Raw genomic sequence first — 26,080 nt, forward strand, 5'->3', positions numbered from 1 at the left:
TTGAGTTTTTACACAACAACTGAACGGACTCTCTATTTCGGGACTTTTCTCATCAAGATAAGTTTACAAAATATCGAGAGAATATTCATATATTGTACAACGCTTACCTGTCCAAGGTTCCCACGATGTCGGCACTCCAGCCATTCCTGGTAAGGGAAACCGGCAGTGAAGCCTTTCGGCTTCACAGCTGGTCCCCTACTGCGCAAATGCGAAGCGTGCTGCACTTTCTAATTGGCCCGGCGGTGGAGGAAAGAGGGAGGGACTGAACTTCTTCGGAAGTGGGGAAGGGGACCTGTCAAAAACAGGTACCTATTTCCCCCTGAAAGGTGCCAAATGTGGCACCGGAGGGGGGAGGAGTCAGATAAGTGGAAGTTCCACTTCACTTTCCACTTCGCTTTAAGTTTCATCCCCAGGATCTGGTAAAGACCCATCTACCTCTGGGTGCAGATATTAATGGTGGTGTATAGTTGGACTATGGCCTGTAATCGCCAGTGGTTGCATACATTAACCCAGGCTTTACTTAAACCCCCAGCATAGCCTGGTGATTTTGAGACATATACATGTATACATATACTGTACATACAAAGAACATGGAAATGCAATTATTTTAGTAAATATAAACTGCTAAATACCTTTTCTCATCAGCAGTATACAGCAGTCTTGTGAATTCTGTCAGTGTTTGGTTAAAGCTTGTAGGAGGAGTTTTCATTCTCCTCTGACTGTACTATGAGGCTGACCCTCTGTCTGGACAGTGCTGATCACATGCACCCTCCCAAAAACAAAAAAACCCTCTAGCAATACACACCAAACTGAGCATGTGCAGAGTGCCTCCAAGGCTCTGTACTATCAGCAGGTGGATTGGAGACAGTGGAAGAAGGGGGAGGATCAGAGAAGACAGGATCAAACACCCTTTTTACACAATTCAGAGGTTTAACCCCTTAGGTTCCACTGTGAGTATAACAAGCATGCTTTGCTGCATATACAGGCTGATTTTACTGTTGTGGGTTTAGATACACTTTAAGTAAATATCAAATTATTTACCTATAACATAGAAAGTTGATTCAGGGAGTTTTCTTTAGAGGATTTTTTTTTCTTTTTAAAGAAAATTGGATCGTGCCTAATAAGGGTTTTCTTTCCTCTTAACTAGATCAACGGCAGGTTAATGGTTCTCGTGATGCAATGAATTAGTTGCATGTGTCGTTAACAACCTGATTAATTATGTACCTTGTAAATTAGTAATTAATACTCCAGATCCAAGGCAGATAGAATGATCCATTACAAGCCAAAGGAAATTGAATCAGCAGCAAAGTGTTCGATGTAAATAATGTTAAAACATTATCAACTTATTTTTGTCTGCAACATATTAACAGTTTTTGTGTGGAATGTAAAGCGTATCTAACCCCAAAATCAAAAATGTAATATAATGGAGCTTACAAGTCCTTAGATGTGGTGGCTGCATTAATTTTCTTATTTTAAGCTTTCTTTCCTTTAACTTTCGCCAATAACATACACTATATTACCAAAAGTATTGGGACACCCCTCCAAATCATTAGATTCAGGTGTTCCAATTACCCCTATGGCTACAGGTGTATAAAATCAAGAACCTAGGAATGCAGAGTGCTTCTACAAACATTTGTGAAAGAATGGGTCGCTCTCAGAAGCTCAGTGAATCCAAACGGGGTACCGTGGTATGTTGCCACCTGTGCAATAAGTCCATCCGTGAAATTTCCTTGCTACTAAATATTTCACAGTCAAGTGTTAGTGGTATTATAACAAAGTGGAAGCAACTGGGAACAACAGCAACTCAGCCAGGAAGTGGTAGGCCATGTAAAATGATAGAGCGGGGTCAGTGCATGCTGAAGTCCACAGTGCGCAGAGGTCTCCAACTGTCTGTAGAGTCAATAGCTACAGACCTCCAAATTTTATGTGGCCTTCAGATTAGCACGACAACCACGCGTAGCTTCATGGAATGGGTTTCCATGGCCGAGCAGCTGCATCCAAGTCTTAAATCACCAAGTGCAATGCAAAGTGTCGGGTGCAGTGGTGTAAAGCAGTGGTTCTCAACCCTGTCCTCAAGTACATCCAACAGGCCATGTTTTGGACATTTCTCTTAGATAAAATAGCTGTCCAAAATACCAAGCCATTGACTCTGATTTGAAGCACCTGTGCAAGATAAAGGGAAACCTGCAAACGTCCTGTTGGGGGGTACTTGAGGACAAGGTTGAGAACCACTGGTGTAAAGCACGCTGCCACTGGACTCCAAAGCAGTGGAGACATGTTCTCTGAAGTGACAAATCATGCTTCTCTGTCTGGCAATCTGATGGATGTGTCCGGGTTTGTCAATTGCCAGGTGATCGGTACTTGTCTGATGCATTGTGCCAAGTGTAAAGTTTGGTGGAGGGGGGACTATGGTCTGGGGTTGTTCTTCAGGGGTTGGGCTTGGCTCCTTAGTTCCAGTGAAGGGAACTCTTAAGGTGTCAGCATACCAAGACATTTTGGACAATTTCATGCTCCCAACTTTGTGGCAACAGTTTGGGGATGGCACCTTCCAGTTCAAACATGACTGCTCACCAGTGCACAAAGCGAGTTCGGGGTGGAGGAATTTGACTGGCCTGCACAGAGTCCTGACCTCAACTTGATAGAACACCTTTGGGATGAATTAGAGGGGAGACTGTGAGCCAGGCCTTCTCGTCCAACATCAGTGCCTGAACTCACAAATGCGCTTCTGGAAGAATGGTCAAACATTCCCATAGACACACTCCTAAACCTTGTGGACAGCCTTCCCAGAAGAGTTGAAGCTGTTATAGCTGCAAAGGGTGGGTCAACTCAATATTAAACCCTACGGACTAAGACTGGGATGCCATTAAAGTTTATGTGCATGTAAAGGCAGGTGTCCCTATTCTTTTGAAGTGTTCTTCTTGTCCTAGGGTGGCAACGCTCACCCACCCTACTGTATCAGGATAACAGAAACAAGACAGGACTACAGAACTCCACCTCTCCCTTCTTCTTTATGAGATAGAGCAGTGTTTCTCAACTCCAGTCCTCAAGGCGCCCCAACGGGACATGTTTTCGGGCTCTCCATTATTTTGCACAGGTGGTTTGATCAGTTCCACTGCCTTAGTAATTACCACAGCCATTTCATCTGAGGGAAATGCTGAAAACATGACCTATTGGGGCACCTTGAGGACTGGAGTTGAGAAACACTGATATAGAGATATTTCTGAATTAACAAATTTGTTAAAATTTGTTAAAAAAAAGAAATTCCTAACTATACGAATTGTGTCTACTGTGAAATGAATTATCTGAGTTTCCATTGATTCCTATGGGGAAACTTGCTTTGATATACGAGTGCTTTGGATTACAAGCATGCTTCTGGAACAGATTATGCTCACAATCCAAGGTACTACTATATTATTATACAGGATTTATATAGCACCGACAGTTTGCACAGCGCTTTACAACATAAGGGCAGACAGTTCAGTTACAATATAATTTGATACAGTAGGAATCAGAATGCCCTGTTCATTAGAGCTTACAATCTAAGAGGGAGGGATCAAGAGATACAAAAGGTAATAACTGTGGGGGGGTGGCCTGATGGAGAGAATAAATGTACAGTTATTAAGTGGGAGCCAGATAGGCTTCTCTGAAAAGATGAGTTTTCAGGGATCGTCTGAAAGTGGACAGAGTTGGAGATAGTCTGACAGATTGGGGTAGAGAGTTCCAGAGCATGGGAGAGGCTTTGCAGAAGTCCTGGAGGTGATCATGGGAGTTAGAGAGCAGGAGGTCTTGGGAGGAACGAAGAGAATGATTTGGTTGGTATTTTGAGACTAGGTTAGCGATGTAGCTGGGGGCCGAGTTAAGGATGACTTTGTAAGTTATTGTTAGTATCTTAAATAAACAATACTATGGAAAGAATTTTTTAGGCTACCAATGGAAACTGTTATAGTAAAATGCAAAAAGCGTATTAAATAATCAATTAAAAACCAATATGTTGGTTAAAAAATCCATCCAGTTCACATGCACAAAATACAGTATATACAATAAGAAAGAAAGTCTCCATCTGTCAAAGGAACATGAATGACAGAAAGGGACCCCAACGCATTTCAACTCGATGAGTTTTCTTCAGGGGCTTCTTTGAAACAATAGGATGGATATCGTCTGCAACATAAATGACAGCCAGAGATCAATATCTTTGATCTCTTCTGACCGGTCACATCGGTCACATGACCTTCCCGGCTGAAGTTGGAGGGGGAACTCGGCCCCTCCCTCTGCGGCCTTAGATCGGAGGAATACAGCAGCCAGAGGTCATGTGACCGGCCATAAAAGAGCAAAGATAAGGTATTTACAGGCATCGTTTAAAAAAAGAAATTACACAGTGTAGGAGAGATTAAAAGAACAGAGGAGCTGGCTGTAACTTGTTCTTTATCTTTACAACCGCTTTAAGGCATATCTGATATAATTGATATATTGCTAGTATCTTGAATTGAATTTGTTGGGTGAGCGGAAGCCAGTGGAGGAATTGGCAGAGAGGGGTGGCAGACACTGAGTGGATTGTAAAATGGATGAGTCTGGAAGCGTAAATCGCATGTCGCACCTGAAGTCGCACTGGGGGGGCTTATGCTTTTTTTCAATGACTACAAGGCATTCTTTGATTGGACGAGGTGGAAGGGAGGGGTGGTGATGTATTTGGTTCTGGATGAGGAACAGTCTGCTATTCTTTGTGGAAAACCTACCTTTAGATACATTTTGGATAGAATTAGGGGCAGTTAATTTTTTTTTTTCCTGTTTCAAGTTTTTATTTTTTATCCCTGACCCATTGGGGAGATTTCTCCCACTTCCTGTCCTTGTGACACTTAGTAGGCACATGACTTACTAGGCAGTGAAGCCAGCAGAAGGATGAAATAAACAGGGTCTACGTCTTCATCCAAAGGTCCTCAATGGAAGCTCCATACTTCTAATCTGACATATAAATAGCCCAGCGCTTTCTTATTACACTTTAAAAAAATTGCTTTTGCCTGTAAATGACAAACACAGAGTGACCTTCAGCGTAGCCGGAATCTGAGTGATTGCACTGTTAGGCACGTCCTCGGTCTCAGCTTGTAACTCTATTAGGAGATATTCTCATGACTCACACTAGAGGAATAATTGTAAAATCCCACTTCATAAGGTAAATGGCCGCTTCACTCCGCTGTACTGAATACACTGATTGCTCTCATTGTTTATTCTTATGTGCTATTCATCCACTTACTGCTAATGATAGGTAGCTTAAGGGATGTCAGTTTATTACAAGCAAACTACAATGATTATAGTCTATTTTATTAGTATTTTTTATATGTTTTTTTTTTAATATAACATCTTTATGTAGCGCTACCCCTGCAGAAGCCACTGGATCTTAAGTCCCCCTATTCCAGCACAGCCAGTCAACATGCATTTCCAGCTTGCATCCAGACACAATAAATCAGTCCATGGGCTTTTTTTTTTGTTGTTTTATTTGGGGAAACCACTTGGATAGTGTATAGGGATTTTGGGATGCCCAACTTGACTTGAAGAACAACAGATGAGGACAAACTTCCTTCTCTATGTACACAAAAATGAAGATCCTGGGCTGTATTCCCTCTTCGGAATAATCGCAGCCTCTATTTATCAGTGGCAAAGTTCTTTATGAACCAGGAGCTCTCAGTCCCCTTTAGAGAAATAGCACAAAGTCCCAAACTGTATGCAGGAGTATTGTGTCTCCTCAGTAGAACCTCACACAGTTCTGATGCTTGCAGATACTACCAGCCCACCTGGCTGCTTTGACTATCAGCCCACCTGGCTGCTCTGAAGAATGCCCGAGGACAAGGGATAGGGATTTAGCACAACGGTGTCCATGGAAAGTATGTTACATCTGGCAGTCTTTCCTCCTGTACGCCCCTGGGTGTGCTGTGGTACTCACTGTCCCTTGCTTTCTGCTGCACCAGGCAAGACTTCTGTTCAGGCCTCCTACTGTCCAGATTCCTCCCACGCATAGGCGTGCGCAGGGGGGGTGCCGGGTGTGCCTGGGCACACCCTAATCCCCTGACATATTTGTCTACACTTCGATGAGAGGGGCAGCAGGCGGCATATAAAACAGCCGATGCTCTGCATTTTCCACCCTACAGCCGTTGAATGCCTCCCAGCGCCCCCTGACTCCTTCGTTCTAAGTAACTGCTGCAGGACCGCCCACCCAGCTTCTCCGCGGCTCCGCTCATTGAATTTACAGCAGCAGACAGATGGGGGCATGGCGTCCTGGGGACTGGAAGAGCCAGTTGCTCGAGTAGGAAGAGCGGAGGAAGTCTCCACTGTGTGAGGAGACACATGAAGCCAGCCTGGAGGGAGCTGGAAACACAGCAAGCATGGAGTCCACACTGAGAGCAAGTGAGTGCCATCGATCCCATCCATCCCCCCACCCAGCACTGCCACCGATCCCATCCATCCCCTGGCCCAGCACTGCCACCGATCCCATCCATCCCCCCACCCAGCACTGCCATTGATCCCATCCCCCACCACACTGATGCCATGCCCCCCAGCACTGCCACTCATCCTATCTCCCCCACCAAGCACTGTCACTGATCCCACCCCTCCACCACTGCTGCCACTGATCTCATGCCCCTCAACACTGCCACTCATCCTATCTTCCCCCCAGCATTGCTACTGATCCCCCTTTCCACTGCCACTCATCCCCCCCAGTACTGCCTCGAATCCCCCCTACCACAACCCCCACCAACGCCACTAATCCCATCAACCCACAGCACTGCCAATGATCCCCCCCCAACCTTACCACTCATCCCATTCCCCCCAGTACTGACACTGATCCCATTACCCCCCCCCACCACAACCACCATCAAAACCACTGAATCCATCAACTTTCCAACACTTCCACTCATTCCACCCCCCAGCACTGCCACTGATCCCATCAACCCCCTTGCACTGGCACTGATCACCCCCCCCCCTCCAGCACTGCCACTGATCACCCCCCCCCCTCCAGCAATGCCCTCCAGGACTTCCAGTCATTCCATCCCCCCAGCACTCCCACTGATCCCATTCCCCACCACCACTGCCAACTGATCCCATCTCCCCCCTCTTTCACCCCCACTTTCTCCCTCTGACCAGCTCTGCCATCAGATGTAAAATGTATTGAAATATTAAAAATTGTTTTAACACATTTCAAAATGTTGGTTTATATTTATTTAAAAGTGTGTGTCTGTATATATGTCTCCGCTCCCTCCTCCTCCTCCACTATATCTCCCGCTGGGTGTCTCGGAGCTGAGTGTGAAAACTTTGGCCGCGCTGTGAGAAAAGTCCCGCCCTCTTCCTAGATCAGCTTGTGTGATAGAAGCAGTGTTCTGTCTATCACACAAGCTGATCTAGGTGGAGGGCGGGACTTTTCTCACAGCGCGGTCAAAGTTTTCACACTCAGCTCCGAGACACCCAGCGGGAGATGCCCGCAGACTGTGTAATCCTGGCACAGGCACTGACTACAGTTAGGCTGCGATCATGGACACGGTGGGACTGCATTTTGGGCATGGTGAGGCTGCCATTATAGGCACGGCGAGGCTGCGATTATGGGCACGGTGAGACAGCATTATGTGCACGGTGAGACAGCATTATGTGCACGGTGAGGCTGCGATTATAGGCACGGTGAGACAGCATTATGGGCACAGTGAGACAGCATTATGGGCACGGTGAGGCTGCGATTATAGGCACGGCGAGGCTGCGGTTATGGGCATGGTGAGACAGCATTATGGGCATGGTGAGACTGCATTATGGGCACAGTAAGGCTGCGATTATGAGCATGGTGAGGCTGCGATTATGGGCACGGTAAGGCTGAGATTATGGGCACGGTGAGGCTGGGTTTATGACGTGCGACGTCCTAGCCATACCCCGCGATATCCGGCTTTGGCCATTGCCATAACAACCGTGCTAAATCAGCTAAAAGTAGTTGGATCTGTATGTGCATTATAATTAATCAAAATTAGTCGATCGATTAAAAAAAAAACAATTAATCGAACACGAAAATTTGAATCAGTAACAGCCCTAAAATATATACCCACACACGTGTGTGTTTGAGTTTTGGGGTGCACACCCTAATCCAATAGGCTGTGCACGCCTATGCTCCCACGCCAGCCAGGATGTCTTTTGCACAAGATCCAAAGGTAACGGAGATCCCTCTCTTAGGCTTCCTCTCTTTCCTTTCCTCAGCTCCAGCCTGGAGGCAGAGTCCCGGGTTCCCCTCACAGGCCTCACGACAGAAACCTCAGCACATCATCTTTCACTCAACTCCCATGCTGCTCAGACTCCACCATATTTAAAGGCTGATCCAGCCACCCTGCCAGTGCCTCCTGCCTGGGGATTGGTCAGATTCCCTCAAGTATGCAGATGAGGACCTCCTACCCTCCGCCCACTAACTTCCAGAAGCTTCTCCGAGTTTCTAGAACCAGGGGTAGGTACCAGAGACCTGCCCTGCAGAGCCATCCAGCTTGACCTAGAGTAACCGGACCCAATTTCGGACTCACACAACTACCATGAGTCAACAAATAAATTTACCTACACTAGTGGCATGCTAGAGGGTGCTACATTTATTTTTAAAATACACATTTAAGACACAAATAAAACAATAATTAGAGATTTCTAAAGAAAGAACACTGCAGAGGCAGTCTCATTTCAAAAAACAGCAAGCAGGCGGTCTCAATAATATAAACCTAACTGCCTGCAAAACATCATCTATAGAATCTACAGAAAGCAGTGCATGCACATCTCAGTTTACATCCCAGCACAGTGTCTGTCCACATGCCCTCAACATGGAAGGGCATGTTGATGGAGACAAGGGCCTTTTCCCTGTCCCAGTGGTTGGGGGGGGTGCTGGGGGTCTTTTTAGAATCTGGAAGCCCCCTTTAAGATAAGGGGGCCCCAAGATATCCTTCCCTACATGAATGACTGTGGGCTGACTGCACTCTTGCACACTCTTGCACTCTTGCACATGCGCAGGAGTGACATCTTCCTGCATCAGCCAATCCTGGCACCCGGAAGTAACCAGCGAGAAGATGCTGGTTGCCGCTGAGGAACCTAATGCCGCGTACACACGAGCGGACTTTACGGCAGACTTTGCTCGGCGGACTTTTCGACGGACTTTACGACGGACTTTATGAATGAACGGACTTGCCTACACACAATCCACCAAAGTCCGTCAGATTCGTACGTGATGACGTATGACCAGACTAAAACAAGGAAGTTCACAGCCAGTAGCCAATAGCTGCCCTAGCGTGGCTTTTTGTCCGTCGAACTAGCATACAGACGAGCGAACTTTTCGACCAGACTCGATTTTGACGGATTAATTTAAAACATGTTTCAAATCTAAGTCCGTCCAACTTTTGAGAAAACAAAGTCCGCTGGAGCCCACATACGATCGAATTGTCCGACCAAATCCCATCCGCCGGGCAAAGTCTGCCGTAAAGTCCGCTTGTGTGTACGCGGCATTAGACTCTAGTTCTGCTTTAGGAGAGCAGGAGGATGCCACTGCTCTGACTTTTTAGGGTTGATTTACTAAAGGCGAACACAAGTTTCAGTTTCCTAAAATGTAACATGGGTGTATGGGACTTTCCTGGCACTGAATACAATCCAAAAACTTCAAATGTATACAAAAAACAATTTATTACATCTTTATTTCAATAAGTAAAACATCAGAAAAAAAAACTTAAATGTAGGCTTAAACCATGTGTGACAAAAATAACCCCACACACTCTTTTACGTTAAAGTACAGTAACCTTAGCACAGCCCCATGATGATAGGGTCCCAATAGAGAAATGGACAACTGAAAATGCTTAGATCCCAAGGGCAGCTTACAGATCCTAAAGCTTTGAGTGGGGTCCATCCAGAGGCATGGCCGGCCACACAATCCAACACCAGGGAAGGCACAAACTGGGGATCGTGCAACCAAACCATTATCGGTATTATTTTGCAGCTTCACACTGCTCTTTCAGTTTATAAATGTGTTCATATAATTGCCTTGCTTTGTTATGCAATATCTTCTGTTTGTAGAGCTATTTTGTTCTGACGTCTACTTACTCTTGTAAAGTTAGGTTCTTCTTTTTCCCCAATGAAGATACTCAAAATGCGTTTCTAGTGACAACAGATCATATAATCAAGATTGCTGTACTTTAACTAGAGAGTGTGTGAGGCTGTTTTTGTTTCTCTATGGTTTAAGCCCACATTTAGGCTCCTTTCACACCATGGCGTTCCATTTTGCGGGTGGAATCACTGCGATTCTGCCCATGATTCGGAAACTTCCACAAATTGCAGGACACCCTTGCATACCCCGTTACTTTGAATTGCACCCAAACCGCGACGTGATTTTGCAGTGATTGTCACCTGATGAATCGTGGTAAAATCACACAAACAGAATCGCTGGACGCCTGTCGCCCAAAAGAAGTTCAAGAATCGCGGTGGCGCCACCTGCAAAACCGACCTCCATGGTGTGAATGGAGCCTTAAGGTTTTTAATGATGTTTTGAAATAAAGATGTAATAAATAGTTTTTGCATATATTTGAAGTTGATTGGATTGTATTCAGGGCTAGGAAGGTCCCATACACCCATGTTACAATTTGTTGAATAGCCCACAACAGGAAGTCCTGTTTCTGGCAGGATCTTCAGGCAAAAAGACTTTCAAACAGAATCACAAAAAACTATTTACCTAAAGTGTGTCTAAATTCAAGAACAAAAATTTATAGTATTGTATCTTACCAATCCTTAGATGTAGTGGCTGCATTCATTTCCACACTTTTTTCCTTTATTTTAACCTGGTAACACTGCTATTAGCTTTCTTCTTGTCCTAGGGTGATGACCATACTGCGCAGCATTGTCACCCTAGGAAGGAGTTTGTTAGGACTGCATTACCCACCCCTCTCTGTTGTGTAGTCCATGGTAATAGCCGGGAACAAACAATGCCAACTGATAACATGCTACAGCTAGGGTCTCCAAGCTATGATCTGGGGGCCATATCTGGCCTGCTACAAGATTTTATCTGACCCACAGCTAGGGTCAGTGTCAAGACCTGGACCTAAACCCAGGACCTATGCTGTGTCTGGTAGTAACTCTTCTTGCTGAGCCACCTGAGATGGTGGACAGATCCCTGCCTGATTGCTTAGACAACCTTGCCTACGTCTTGCTTCTCATGAACCTTGAACTCTTTGCTACTCCCATGAACTTCCTGATTTAAAGGGGTTGTAAAGGCAGAAGGTTTTTTCATCTTAAAGCATTCTATGCATTAAGATAAAAAGCCTTCTGTGTGCAGCAGCTGCCCCAGCACCCACTAATACTTACCTGAGGTCCCTCTCTGTCCAGCGATGTCCATGAATGTCTCAGCCGTCCAAGATTGATCTTCCTGAGACACAGCAGCAGCGCCATTGGCTCCCGCTGCTGTCAATCAAAGTCAGATAGCCAATCAGGGGATAGAGGGGGTGGGGCCGGGTTGGGGGGCTCAGTGTCTGAATGGACACAGGGAGCAGTGACTCATCTCAGGTACCCCACAGCAAGCTGCTTGCTGTGGGGGCACTGAACATGAGGGAGGGGCCAGAAGCAGCGAAGAGGGACCCGAGAAGAGGAGGATCTCGGCTGCTCTGTGCAAATCCACTGCAAAAGAGAAGGTAAGTATAATATGTTTGTTATTTTTATAGAAAAAAAAACGAGCCTTTACAATAACTTAAAGCCATATCTCTGCACTTCCTGTTTGCTCTTTCACCACACTTTCTAATTTGGCAACTTTTTCTTGGTAGGTAACACCGAACTCTTGTAGCTCTGCAATTTGCCACCTGAAAGGAGCCACAGCACTTGCTATAGTATCACAGTCGGGGTCAGGCTTGGAGACCAGCAGCTACAGCAGTAGAGAAGCTCCCACCGACCAGATGAATGAGTGAACAAACAGGTCACTAGCGGATGACATGGACTCAACCGAGGTGTGGGGTCTAAGTACTAACTGGTATTCACCAGAGCTCCCGATGGTGGAGATGGGTTTTGCTGAATGTTAGTACCAGGTCATGGTCCTCAGGAGCGCCCCACCATGAAGTGAGCAACAAGCAGAAGCATAGTCTGTATACAAGCGAATGGTTGCAAATTCAGAATAGGCAGAAGTGGAGTTAAGTAACAAGCCAAAAGTTGGTAACGATTTGTAGCAAAGATACAGACGGCAGCAGGAGTGACTAGAGCGAGATATTGGCTGGAGAGAGCACAAGAATCTGGCAAACAAGAAGTTCAATAACGTGGCCTAAATCAGGAAGTTCATGGGCGGAGCAAAGGGTTCAAGGTTCACTACAAACAAGACATAAGGCAAGGTTGTCTAAGCCAGCCTTTCTCAACCAGTGTGCCTCAGCACACTGGTGTGCTGTCAGAGGTTCTCAGGTGTGCCGCGGGATCAAGGTAGAGAGGGGCTGTTAGATGAGCCCGATCTCCCGATCTCCTGACAAACTGTACATCGGCACTGTGAGAAGCTCCATCAACCTCAGCAAAGTGTAAGTAAAGTGCAGGGGAGTGTGCTGTGCTCTCTGCTTCCCCCTACAGTGCAGTACCCGGCTGAATGAGGAAACTGAAAAGGTACTGTGCTAGAAGCTAGATTTGTTTTAAAAGGGATTTATACATGTGTCTGTGTGAGTGTCTGTCTCTCTGTCTTTGTTTGTACATGTGTCTGTATGTGTGTATGTGTCTGTACACGTGTCTGTATGTGTGTGTTTGAACATGTGTGTGTGTGCATGTGTCTGTATTTGTGTTTGTGTGCACATGTGTCTGTATGTGTGTGTTTGCGCATGTGTCTGTATGTGTGTATGTGTCTGTATATGTGTGTGCATGTGTCTGTATGTGTGTATGTGTCTGTATGTGTGTGTGCATGTGTCTGTATGTGTGTATGTGTCTGTATGTGTGTGTGCATGTGTCTGTATGTGTGTATGTGTCTGTATGTGTGTATGTGTCTGTATGCGTGTGTGCATGTGTCTGTATTGTGTATGTATCTGTATGTGTGTGTGCATGTGTCTGTATGTGTGTATGTGTCTGTATGCGTGTGTGCATGTGTCTGTATGTGTGTATGTGTCTGTATGTGTGTATGTGTCTGTATGCGTGTGTGCATGTGTCTGTATTGTGTATGTATCTGTATGTGTGTGTGCATGTGTCTGTATGTGTGCATGTGTCTGTATGCGTGTGTGCATGTGTCTGTATTGTGTATGTGTCTGTATGTGTGTGTGCATGTGTCTGTATGTGTGTATGTGTCTGTATGCGTGTGTGCATGTGTCTGTATGTGTGTATGTGTCTGTATGCGTGTGTGCATGTGTCTGTATTGTGTATGTATCTGTATGCGTGTGTGCATGTGTCTATATGTGTATGTTACTTTTAATCCTGACCCTCCCTCCCCCATTCCTGTACCATCAGAACTGCTTTTGTAGGGCTTGTTTGTGATAGCAGCAAGGACTGCTGATCCTCAGAAAAGCAATTCATACAAGTATCGCTTTTCAGAGGCATTTGACAGGCAGTAAAGAGGCATTATGTTGCCTCCTCACCACCTATTTTAAGCCCGTAAATGCAGCATCACTACATTGCAACCGTGCAATGCACACAGTTGTGGGGTAGTTGCAGTGCAGCCTCATTCACCCTGGGCATACCTCCAGCTGCAGCCACTGCATGTGTACACCCCCAGCTGCTGCCTCTGCAGCTAAAGGGGGAGAAGTTGGGGTGGTAAAAATAGCTCAACCATGTGGTTTTACCGCCCCTCCAACCTGGCATGTGAACAAGCCCTTGGTTCACATCTGTGTGGCTGCGTGCTGCGTGTAGTGCAGCCCATTCAGTCCCCAACCTTTTTTTTTAAATTGCACTGCACCAAAAGCACCTCCCGTTTTCCAATGTGTGGGGTACCATTAAGAATTAATGGCACCCCTAAAGAGCAGAGCATTTGTCTGTGTGTCAGGAACGAGCGCGATTTTGTGTGTGTTCCGCGACACACAGTAACGTGAACCAAGCCTTGGACTGGGATGCCCCAAGATTGAAAATACTTTTTAAGGGCGTTCCGACCGGAAAAAGGTTAAGAAACACTGGTCTAAGCAATCGAGCAGGGAGCTGTCCAGCATTTCCGGTGGCTCAGCAAGAATAGTTGCTTCCAGACACAGCAGAGGTCCTGGGTTCAGGTCCAGGCCCCTAGCAGTCAGTGAGGTATCCTTAATGTGCACTGATTGAAGATTAAAGGGGTTGTAAAGGTTCGTGTTTTTTCACCTTAATGCATTAAGGTGAAAAAACACCTGACAATGACCGGCCTCCCAGCCCCCCGTTTTACATACCTGACCCACAGGGATGCGCTGCCTCTCTGCCCGTGATTCTCGGCTGTTGATTGGATCGATTGATAGCAGCGCAGCCATTGGCTGTCAATCAAATCCAATAACGCGAGCGCCAGGGGGCGGGGCTGAGTCCTGCATTCGGCGTCTATGGATGCTGAATGCTGGATTCGGGAGCGCGCCCGCAAGGTAACCCCCCCGAAGGGTTATCTGATGTGGGGAGGAGCAGAGAGAGCCGCTGAGGGACCCCAGAAGACGAGGTTCGGGGCCACTCTGTGCAAAACGAGCTGCATGGTGGAGGTAAGTATAACATGTTTGTTAGTTAAAAAAAAAAAAACATGAACCTTTAGTGTCACTTTAAGGTCAGCAGTGGCTGCCTTTAGTCTCCACCTTACAGTGGTAAGGGGACTTTGATGGGCACCCTGATGTGAAGGTGGACTTTTATGAGCACCCTGATGTAGGGGGGACCCTAATGGGGGCCTTGATGTATAGGGGGACTCTGAAGGGGGTCTTAATGTAAGAAGAACTTTGATCTAAGGGGTGACCCTGATGGGGATTTGTGTTCAGCCTGCAAATGTCTGTAAATTATATGATGTGGCCCTCATGCAAATAAAGCTTGGAGACCCCTGATCTAGAGGCAGAGAGCATAGAAAGTTATCAGTTCATATGATTTCTGCCTGGATAAACAGAACCTTTTTTTGCACTTGTTGAATTGATATAAATAATGCTTTCAATTGGATATGTAACAAACCAGAAGAGAGTAAATAAGAGAAATGTATTTTTAAAGTTTAATGCCGCGTACACACGAGCGGACTTTACAGCAGACTTGGTCCGACGATCTTTCCGACGGACTTTGTAGCGTAGGTGCGCCGGACTTACAAACGGACGGACTTGAACACACACGATCACACCAAAGTCCGACGGATTCGTACGTGATGATGTACGACCGGACTAAAATAAGGAAGTTCATAGCCAGTAGCCAATAGCTGCCCTAACGTCGGTTTTTGTCCGTCGGACTAGCATACAGATGAGCGGATTTTTCGACCGGACTCGAGTCCGTCGGAAAGATTTGAAACATGTTTCATTTCTAGGTCCATCAAACTTTTGGGAACAAAAAGTCCACTGGAGCCCACACACGATCGAATTATCCGACGGAGTCCGGTCCGCCGGACCAAGTCTGCCGTAAAGTCCGCTCCTGTGTACGCGGCATAAGAAAACTGGGAGGCAAGATGCCAAAAAAAACTGAAAAATTTATTTTGGTATTACAAGTTTTTTTTAAAGTTTGTTACTTCCTGAAACTGGCATGATGTAATACTTATGGCAGCGTCAGGAAAAAAAAAAAAAAGAGTTAAAGCTGAACCCCAGGCAGACAGCTACATAGAAGTAATATACAGTATATGGGAGATGCGTTACCTGCTAAAGGATTTTTATTTTTATATCATCCAATTCTAAGATTTGCAGAGCTCTGCCCAACGGCGCTGTCTTTTCTAGCAGGGAAGATGACCTAAAATTCCCTGCGGCAGTTTCAGTTTCCACACATTTTTATTGAAAAGTTATATAAACAGAACAAAGAAGTACAGGGAGACTATGAAGATCTGAAGGTACGCATCAATGCAAACTATATAGATGAAATACAAGTTCAAATAACATTGTGATTGATTTGCTAAAGGCAAATAGGCTGTTCACTTTGCAAGGGATGTTTCCCCAAGAGCTTTGAGAATAAGATGAAGCTCTATTGATTTCCATCATCCAACCATGTGGAAGCAAAAATGCAGTTTTTTTGTTTTTTTTCCCCTGTGCCTGATTGGGTGTTCTTTAAAAAGTAAAACTTCACCGCACTCACTGCGGAAAAGTCTCTTGCAAAGTGAACAGCCCATTTGCCTTTAGTAAATCAGCCCCGTCGAGTTGTATGGTAATGGTATATTTGCGGTCCACTAACAGCTAATTTGGTGCACATTTAACCACTTCCGGACCGCCCAATGTATATATACGTTGCTACTTTGATGTTATATACCGGGGTTACGGCAGCAGATAGCCTATATAAACCTATTGCTCCAATCCTGACACGTATCGTCACATCACGTGACTTCATCAGAGGATCATCGTCACATCACGCGTATCACCTTGAAGATCACCTATAATTCCTTCTATGCCATATACCTTAGTAAGGTGAGAGGCTTGTGCGCACAGAGGTGCCACCATTGGAAGATTAGCTGGGCACCGATCGATTGTTTGCTCATGGTGGAGGGATTCACTGTTTGTGTGGAACATTATTTCAGACTGTTACAGTGGAATTTGTTTCTTGTTTTATCACTCTCACTACTGGACTATATTGGTTTTATCCAGCTTTATTGCACACTCAGTGGTGCATGTTGGACACACTGTTTATTCATTTGTTTGCTTATTAGTTCGATCTCACATTTTGTTAGATTTAGATTTCATATACTTGGTTCTAGACTTTTTTTTATTACATGGTATTTTATATATTTTGTATATTGAGTTGATATATTTGTATACCACACACAGCGCAATGCCATCACGTGTACATTTATATATTTTTTCTGTTTAGGATCAGTTAATCAGGTGCTTGCTGCAGTGTATTTAGCCCCCATCGTCACCTTCATCTTGACAGCGCAGGAGTTACATACCTTTCTAAAAATGTATTATATTGCAGCTTACCAATCATTAGATGTGGTGACTGCATTTGTTTTTCTTTTTTTAGGCTTTTTCCCTCTGTTTTAACTTCGTGATTGTGCCACCTCTTTTATTAGTGTGCCCCCACTCTGGATGAAGGAGCACAGGAGGGCACCCTTGGACAACAGCATTGTCCGTCTGGGGGAAGGGGAGTGTTAAAGTGTTACTAAACCCACAACAGTAAAATCAGTCTGTATATGCAGTAAAGCATGCTTGTTATACTCACTGTGGAACCTAAGGGGTTCATTCTCTGCTTTGTGTTAAAAAGCTGTTTGATCCTGTCTCCTTGGATCCTCCCCTTCTTCCACTGTCCGCTGATAATTTCCTGATAACACAGAGTCTATGGAGTCATGTTGCACATGCTCAGTTTGGTGTGTAGTGCAAGAGAGGTTTTTTGTTTTTTTTTTGGGTAGAGTGCATGCGGTCATCACAGGGCCAATCAGCACTGTCCAGACAGAAAGTCGGGGGTCCTGCAGTCTCATAGGACAGCCAGAAAACCAGAAGCCACAAGACTGCTATATACTGCTAATGAGAAAAGGTATTTAGCAGTTTATATTTACTAAAATAATTACGTTTCCATGTTCTGTGTACTGTGGGAGACCAGATATAGTGAATGCAGGGTCCTGGGTTTAGTAACACTTTAATTATGCTGGCAGTTTAAATACACTAACAAACTGAAGTCAAACTCCAGTTAATTCTTTATAAGTATTTAGAGCAAACAGTTTTTTTAATCGATTGGGTAAAGGTTTTACATAAATAAATAAAAGCTTATCATTAAAGGCACTGCTGCTAATGGTAAATGGTGTGCCTCAAGCATGTAAACTGATACATTCTGCTGGAGAGCTTGTTCTTTTGAAATACAATAGGCTTACTAACCAGATCAGCAGACCAAAATAGAAGAAAGAAATCATAAAAAAGAAAATGGATGCAGCCATCACTAAGAATTGGTAAGCTGCAAAATAATAAAATTAGCTCTTTTGGGTTAAAACTGCTTTAAACGTGCAGGCACCAAGACTGTCATCCTACCAAGTGAATGCTAACCTTTAACAAGCACACAGTTAGTGTTCTGTTTCAAATGCCTCCGTATGCATTGACATACCTGCATAGACCCAGACAGTATGCTCACCTGCTGATTTGGCACCATCTACGGGCAACTTAACTCTTCAATAAGATACAGAAGGTGAATCCAGGGCAATTTTACTTCAACTAATTGCAAAACAATGATAAGGGCAGACACATCAAACTTAACACCACACCCCATATAAATTTAAGACAAAGGAGGGGAAAATGGGGTAAGCAAACCCAGGAACTTTTAAGGTGCTTCTACAATAGGGTAAATAGACATACTAAACGTATCCATAAAAAAGGTTATTTTACAATTGATAGAAATAACATAACAAGATTAAAAATATCTCAATATCCACATCCAATTTTGAAAAAAGTAGATGGTTGGAGCAAAAGATACCACTCAATGAATACCACTCAACATGTTTCGCTCAATTTGAGCTTCCTCAGGAGTTTTGGTACAATGTATGGTATACTGGAAATGATAACGAGACATGGATAAGATATCATATTACATATAAAAATGACAAGACATTGAATATTTAATATATATATGGAGAACATGTCATATAGTGCTATATGAAGCTAGAAAAATCAATAAGTCAAGAAAATCAACAAAATCAGTCAATCAAATAAAAAAAAATAAAAGTCCCGGGGGTTTGCTTACCCCATTTTCCCCTCCTTTGTCTTCAACTAATTGCAGTACAGAGGATGTTTTCCAGCCTTTTAAAGGTTAAGAGGACAATGCCTTTCCTAAGTCCTGTCTCTGAGAAGTACTAACACTGACTGAGGGAACACGGAATACATGGTGAAGGCCTAGCTGGAACTGAATTAACTAGCACAAAACAGGAGGGGAGAACAGAGGGAGAACCCAAAATCACATAGTTAAACAAGTTGTAGCTTCCCAAGACCACCACTAGATGTCAGCATACTGCAGAAAAACAGTAACCTAATGGAATTCAATGCAACACAGAAAGTTATATAAAAGCTCACCTATCTTTATAGGGTCAGTGACTCACTAGATAGTGAAGCCAAGATCGGGATTACAGACCTGGAGCCCGTATTTTTAAATTAGTATAAAAGTTTGGGATTTTTTTTTAAAAAGGAACTGCAGTCTGCTCACATAATTTGTAATTAAAACATATTTGCCATTCTGAAGCTTCCCTCCAACCACTTTGCATATTATTTTATATATACTGTGATTCTGTACTTGACAAATATGCTGCAGAAATCTCCCTCCACTGAGGCTGGCTGCAACCATTTTAACTGTGGGCAGCTGAGGCTGCTGCCTGTTCACTTCCCGGATTTACACAGACACACCTCCAGCTCTGCAGCTGTCATTGGCCCTCGTGTGACTCATTCCCCCTCGCTTCCTGTGAAACTCTCACGGAGAGAGAAAGAGAGCTGTGCATGATTTCATAAGCCTAGAGACTAATGACCAGACAAGAAACAGGAAGTGGGCTGTATAAGGTATTTACTGGCAGAGAAAAAATGTTTTACTATCCAAAGTTAAAACAACAAGAGCAGAAGATTTAATAGATTAAAGTTAAAAAAAATTACCGAAGTTCCGCTTTAATAACAAACATGCTATACTTACCTGCTCTGTGTAATGGTTTTGCACAGAGCAGCCCCTATCCACCTCTTCTCGGGTCCCCCGCTGATGCTCCTGGCTCCTCCCACTTGATCAGTGCCACCAATAGCAAGGCGTTTGTTATGGGGGCATTGGTGCCTGCTCTCTCCTGAGCCCTGCTCTATGTGTCCATAAGAGTACATAGAGCCATGACCCGGCCCCGCTCCTCGCTCTCTCTTCATTGGCTCACTGGCTGTGATTGACAGCAGTGGGAGCCAATGGCCAATGAGGAGAGGGAATCCCGGGACAGCCTTGGCTCTTGTGCACATCTCTGGATCGAGACGGGGCTCAGGTGAGTATTTAGGGGAGCTGAGGGGGGAGCAGCACACTGGGGGTTTTTTTTACCATCATGCATAGAATGCCCAAAGGTGAAAAACCTTCAGCCTTTACAATCACTTAAATAGGATGTCAGCAATGACATTTGTCACGTTGCTATCATTACACTCCCCCTTTAAATTCTGGCTTGTGCTTCATACGGCACCTTATCATTCCACTCTGTATCTGTTTGCTTGTCAGATGTCTTTTTATTGATTGACAGTAAAGTTTTAATGCATGTAGAAATGTATTACGTGGGTAATGCCTCCCCGTTTACAGTAATGCAATACATTGTCTATACAGGATAGATTAATGCCTCCCATTTATCTGGAGGACATACAGCATCCCTCATCCCCTTTCAATTCCATTTAGCGAAATTCCAGCTTGAAGCTTGTCAGGCGTTTAACGTCACCCCCATGGAAAATAAGTAGAACAGAGACATTTATTACAGACGTATGACATAAATCTATAAGCATAAGCACAATGCATGCTGTTCCCTATCAGATGAACTTTATCGATAAGCATATGTCATGAGACATGAGACATGACTTAACCTTCAGTCTGGTCCATTATTCCAGTATTTCTGAAACTACGGAGAGTTTACTGCTGACAATACTTGAGATCACTATGGGTGATACTTAGAATGTAAAAGGATTTAAAGGGCACGTCGACCTAAAGCTGATCCGGAGGACTGATAAATAGTAGATAGAAAGTTAACTCCATATAGACCAGTGGTCTCCAAACCAAGGCTCAGGGGCCAGATGTGCTTGCCTTTAGCAGGCCATTGTGTAGCACCCTGATGTTTAGGCAGGGTTGCTATCAAACTTATTTGCCAAGTGATAGTTGCCTTGGCCAACTGTTAGGAGGTCAATTGATTTCGACCTAATTCTGGAATTGCTGCACTTCTCTCTTCTGTCACTAGCTTGCCGGGTATCTGGTGACATTAGATAAGACAAGGTCACTGCAAGGACAGATTAGGAATGAATGGGGTGTCTCAGCCAATGGGCAGGGATTTTCTTGGGTCCCTTGGCCTGCTGGGAGAACCTATTTATTTGGGTGGAATCATGTGATCGGGGTTCTGTGCCACATGGATGGCTGTCTGGGTGGACGTGTGTTGTATTGCCCCGGGCTGCTAGGAAAGAGAAAAGGCCTATTTTGGGGACATCTGGCTGCTAGGCTATCTGAGAGCCTATCCAGAAATAGTGCAGGGTTGGGACCGCGGGCTTGTAGTCCAACCAGAAGTAATGATTCCGCTGGCCGGGGAACTTGTCATAGTCGGAGGTAGAGGGGAAGCTGTCGCCACAAAGAGACCATCCACCTTGCTACTGGAGACCACAGTGAGTGAGCTGAGGCCAGTACCAGAGCAGACTTCTCGCCAACCGGGGACGGTGAAGAAGTGGGAAAGCATCGGCAAGTGAAAAGTCAGGGACCCAGCGGGACAGCAGAGGTGATGCTTGTGGAGTGCCAAGCCAGGGACCTAACGTGTCAGCAGGGGTGAAGCTTGAGGAGTATCTGTGAGTGCCAAGCCAGGGACCCAGCAGGGAAGAGGGGGTGACGCTTGAGGAAGATTCTGAGTGCTACAGTGAAAGAGCTCAGGGGATCAAGTGCCTAGAGGATCTGAAGTCTAGTGAGAGAGACTGGGAGCTCCTTGAGTGAAGACCCACAGTGAGTGAGTTTGGGGTAAAGAGAACTGTTCATGTTGCAGATAGTTGAATATCTTTACTGTTAGTAACAGATACAAGATTGTTGCCATATGAGACAGCGTCCTACCTATACAGAAATGGTGTGCAGCTGGAGGCCATCACATGTATAGCTGTCTACCTATAGAAGTCTCGGAGTCTGCCAATTAACATTGCATCTACCTAAGGGTGTCCTGGCCCTAATCCTCTCTCCCACAGTTCTGTTTAAGACACAATAAATCTCTTTGCATTCAAAAATTGTCTGGCACCCATCTGTTCATCTTGCATTACACCCACATGCCTTGTAACCCACTCTAGACTGAAGGATGTCAGCTGTCCTTAACTCTGGAGGTCACCATTGGGCTTCAGGGGCCCCGGGACTTTGCTACACTTGGATCACTACTCCTCCAACTGAAACCAGTAAAGTGAGTGGCCTCAGGTGATACACAGAGATGAAACAAATCCTCATACATACCGTATTTATCGGCGTATAACACGCACCGGCGTATAACACGCACCCCAATTTAGGAGGGAATTTTAAGGAAAAAAAACTTTTAGGAGGGAAGTTGAAGGGAAAAAAACTTACATTTAAATGCCCATCATTGCAGCCTTCTCAGTGCAGCCTTGCCCCAGTGCAGCCTTGTCAGTGCAGCCTTGTCAGTGCAGCCTTGTCAGTGCAGCCATGTCAGTGCAGCCTTGTCAGTGCAGCCTTCCCCAGTGCAGCCTTCCCCAGTGCAGCCTTGTCAGTGCAGCCTTCCCCAGTGCAGCCTTCCCCAGTGCAGCCTTGTCAGTGCAGCCTTCCCCAGTGCAGCCTTCCCCAGTGCAGCCTTCCCCAGTGCAGCCTTGCCCCAGTGCAGCCTTCGATCCCCTGTCCCTGCCATCCTGGGCTTCAAAATCGCCGACCGCGATTTGAAAATGGCGCCGCCGGCGCCAAAATACACAGAGCCGGTCCTCGGCTCTTTCCGGCGGCTCTCGTTCACTTTCGGCTCCACTCGTAGTCCCGAGCGGAGCTCGTAGTCCCGAGCGGAGCTATCCAAACCTAGGTTCGGATAGCTCCGCTCGGGACTACGGGTGGAGCCGAAAGTGAATGAGAGCCGCCGGAAAGAGCCGAGGACCGGCTCTGTGTATTTCGGCGCCGGCAGCGCCATTTTCAAATCGCGGTCGGCGATTTTGAAGTTGTGACAGCTCGGGATCGCAGGGGATCGGCGTATAACACGCACCTGCGACTTTCCCCTGATTTTAAGGGGAAAAAAGTGCGTGTTATACGCCGATAAATACGGTAAGTTGTACTTGTTTATCTACAGCCGTCTTTCCCCTACATCCATTCAAAGTGCAGAATTTACACAGGATCTCTTAGTTCTGAAAAGCAGGGGGTGGAGAGCTGAGGCTACATCAGTGAGGAGAACTTTGAGAGCTGATTGGAGGGAAGGGACACACCCTCTTTTACACAGCACACAGGAAGAGAGCTGAGGCTGTCAATCAGCTGGAGGTCCCTCTCCTGTCACCATTTTTCTCTTGGTGTCAGGAAAATTTGTCAGAAGTGACTCGTGCTTATAGCAGAGGAAGGTGACAGCAGACAGAAATGACACTTGGGGGTTGATTTACTAAAGGCAAAAATGAGGGAGAGATAAGGGCACTCTGGTGAGGCTGGGTATCCGGTCCTTTGTGGCAGTGGAGAGAGGGCACTGAAGGCAGAGAAGAAGCAGCTCTGGAGGGTCATAAAAGAAAGAGAAAGGCGCCTCTAAGTACAGTAGTTAAAAGATTTATTACAGGCACAATGGGATTAAAAACACCTACTAGAGAGTAAGAGGTCATAGGCAAATAATGATTAGTCCTCATGCGGATCGCTGTAATCCTCGTCTGTCGGGGGGAGAGAGAGAGAGCCGTCCTGCAGCTGTCAGATTCCCTGGTGATGTGGATTAGCGAGGAGGTGAAGATGCGATGAGGGGGCCCGGGTTCTGGAACCAAGCTGGAACGCATGCAGCCGATGTAACATCAGGTGAAGGCGGTGGGCGTTAACGCATTTCGGAGCATGCACGGCTCCTTGGTCAGACCGCCTTCTTCGTTCTTTTATACGAAAGGCAAATAGACCGTGCAGTTGCTTCAGAGCTTAGTAAATGAGTAGAAGCTCTGTTGACTTCTATCATCCAATCATGTGCAAGCAAAAATGCTGTTTTTTTTATCTTCCTTGCACATGATTGGGTTTTGTTTGCAAAGTGAAGCTTTACCTCGTTTACTAAGCTTTGGAGCAACTGCACTTTGCAAAGTGCACAGTCTATTTGTCTTTAGTAAATCAATAGTGCTCTGGATTGAGACCAGTACACACTATAGAGGGATATGTTTTTTTCATATTTCATGTCTGAGATTTACAACCACTTAAAAATGTTTAGGTAGCAGTATACCACCTTCCCCTCCCCCTTATACTTACCTGAATCCTCACTTGATCCAGTGTTGTGCCCATCTGTAGCAGCTCTCTCCCTTCTCCCTGCTTTCACAGGTTTGGCTGAGAGCAGCAGAAGCCATTTGCTCTCGCTGCTGTCAGTCAAATCCTGGGACATGGTAGCAGGGGGCTGGGACAAGCCGCACTGTCTGTCTCTCTAGATGCAGGCAGGGTGGCTCAGGATTGAGCTCAGGATTCCTATGGTGGCACAACAAGAAGCACAAGAGCTAGGAGCATCGGGGGAGACCCAAGAAAAGGAGGTTTGTGCTGTTCTGTGCAATTCCATAAGTATAAAACCTGTTTGTTATTTTTTTTTTTTTAAATAAAAAAATTGCGTTAACAATCACTTTAATGCAACACATATTAATAGGTAAAAAAAACCTTGTTAACAAATGCAGCACTTACACCCGAAAGAGTCGCTGGATATATCAGGTTCTCTGTTCTAGTGCCACAACTCTGTAAACAGCTTTGTCCTTTCTGACATACCAGGCTGGGTAAAGGATTGCTGCAAACACCTATATATGCACAAATATAAATGTCCTGCAGACAGCTATTAGAAAGACACAAGGAATTTTCACCAAACTGGTTGCCTGCAAATAAAGTATATTGTCACAAGTTATGCCGCGTACACACGACCAGACTTTACGGCATACTTGGTCCGGCGGACCGGAGTCAGTCGGACAATTCGATCGTGCGTGGGCTCCAGCGGACTTTTTTCACCAAAAGTTCGACGGACCTAGAAATGGAACATGTTTCAAATCTTTCCGACGGACTCGAGTCCGGTCCAAAAGTCCGCTCGTCTGTATGCTAGTCCGACGGACAAAAACCGACGCTAGGGTAGCTATTGGCTACTGGCTATCAACTTCCTTGTTTTAGTCCGGTCGTACGTCACTTTGGTTGATCGTGTGTAGGCAATGTCCGTTCATTCGGAAAGTCCATCGAAAAGTCCGCCGGACCAAGTCTGCCGTAAAGTCTGCTCATGTGTAAGCGGCATTAGGAGTAATCAACTGTGCAAGAATGAATCAGTCAGTGAACAAAAAGATTGTATCTTCTAAATGTATTAGCAGTTAATAGCATTGAGTTATAATGGCTCAGCTCAGCAAAACTAGTTTTCCTATCTGGAAGTAACCAGGCAATGTCTCAAGGTGTACTTAGTTTATAGGTGTTTATGGCTTTGAACAACTCAACAGGTGATCACTGTGAGACAATCAGTAGTTAATTGGCTCTTGGCTCTCAAGCTTATGCCCTTTATATGGTGGGGCCCAGTCTTTAAGGTGGTGCATTTAAAGCATTTGTTACCCCAACATTTCATATTTCTGATATGTGGCTGCTGTACCATGCACTTGTATGAAAAAGTATCCTGTTCTCTTTGTATTACTTCCTTTGTGTGAAATCCATGATGTTCCTGCCAGCCCCTCTGCTTTTCCTGACCACACTAAGTCGGAGAACACATTGTGGTCAGTTATCTAGCTATGCTGGGAACTCTGCTATCCTACAATAATCAGACTTATCCTGACATGCCCCCACTGCACAGCCATTCACTGGCAAGCTCAGTGTCCTGCTGCTGCTTCTCCTCCCCCAACACTTATGCTGCTGCTTACAGAGGGAATGTGATAATTTTTTTTAAAAAAGGGGAAAAAAGGTATATATATATATAAAAAAAAAATATGTATACAAAAATGTTTTGCTTTTTATTTCTATTTTAAACTGTGTGGGTTGCTTTACAAGGTGTTTGTGTACTTTAATACCGATTCTGTATGAAGTGGATTGAGGTCCCTATGTAAAAGTTAGTCTGCTAGCAGCAGTACTGTGAACCCACGATTGCGGCCGCCCACCAGTCCTGTGCGCTCAGCAGAATCCAGTGCAGGTATTTGGCAAACAGGAACTCCTCTTGTGCTTGCCAAGGAAAACTGCTCTCTCCCCATTTTCTTACCTC

This window comes from Aquarana catesbeiana, linkage group LG07 (assembly GCF_042186555.1).
Source record: "Aquarana catesbeiana isolate 2022-GZ linkage group LG07, ASM4218655v1, whole genome shotgun sequence".
NCBI lineage: Eukaryota > Metazoa > Chordata > Amphibia > Anura > Ranidae > Aquarana > Aquarana catesbeiana.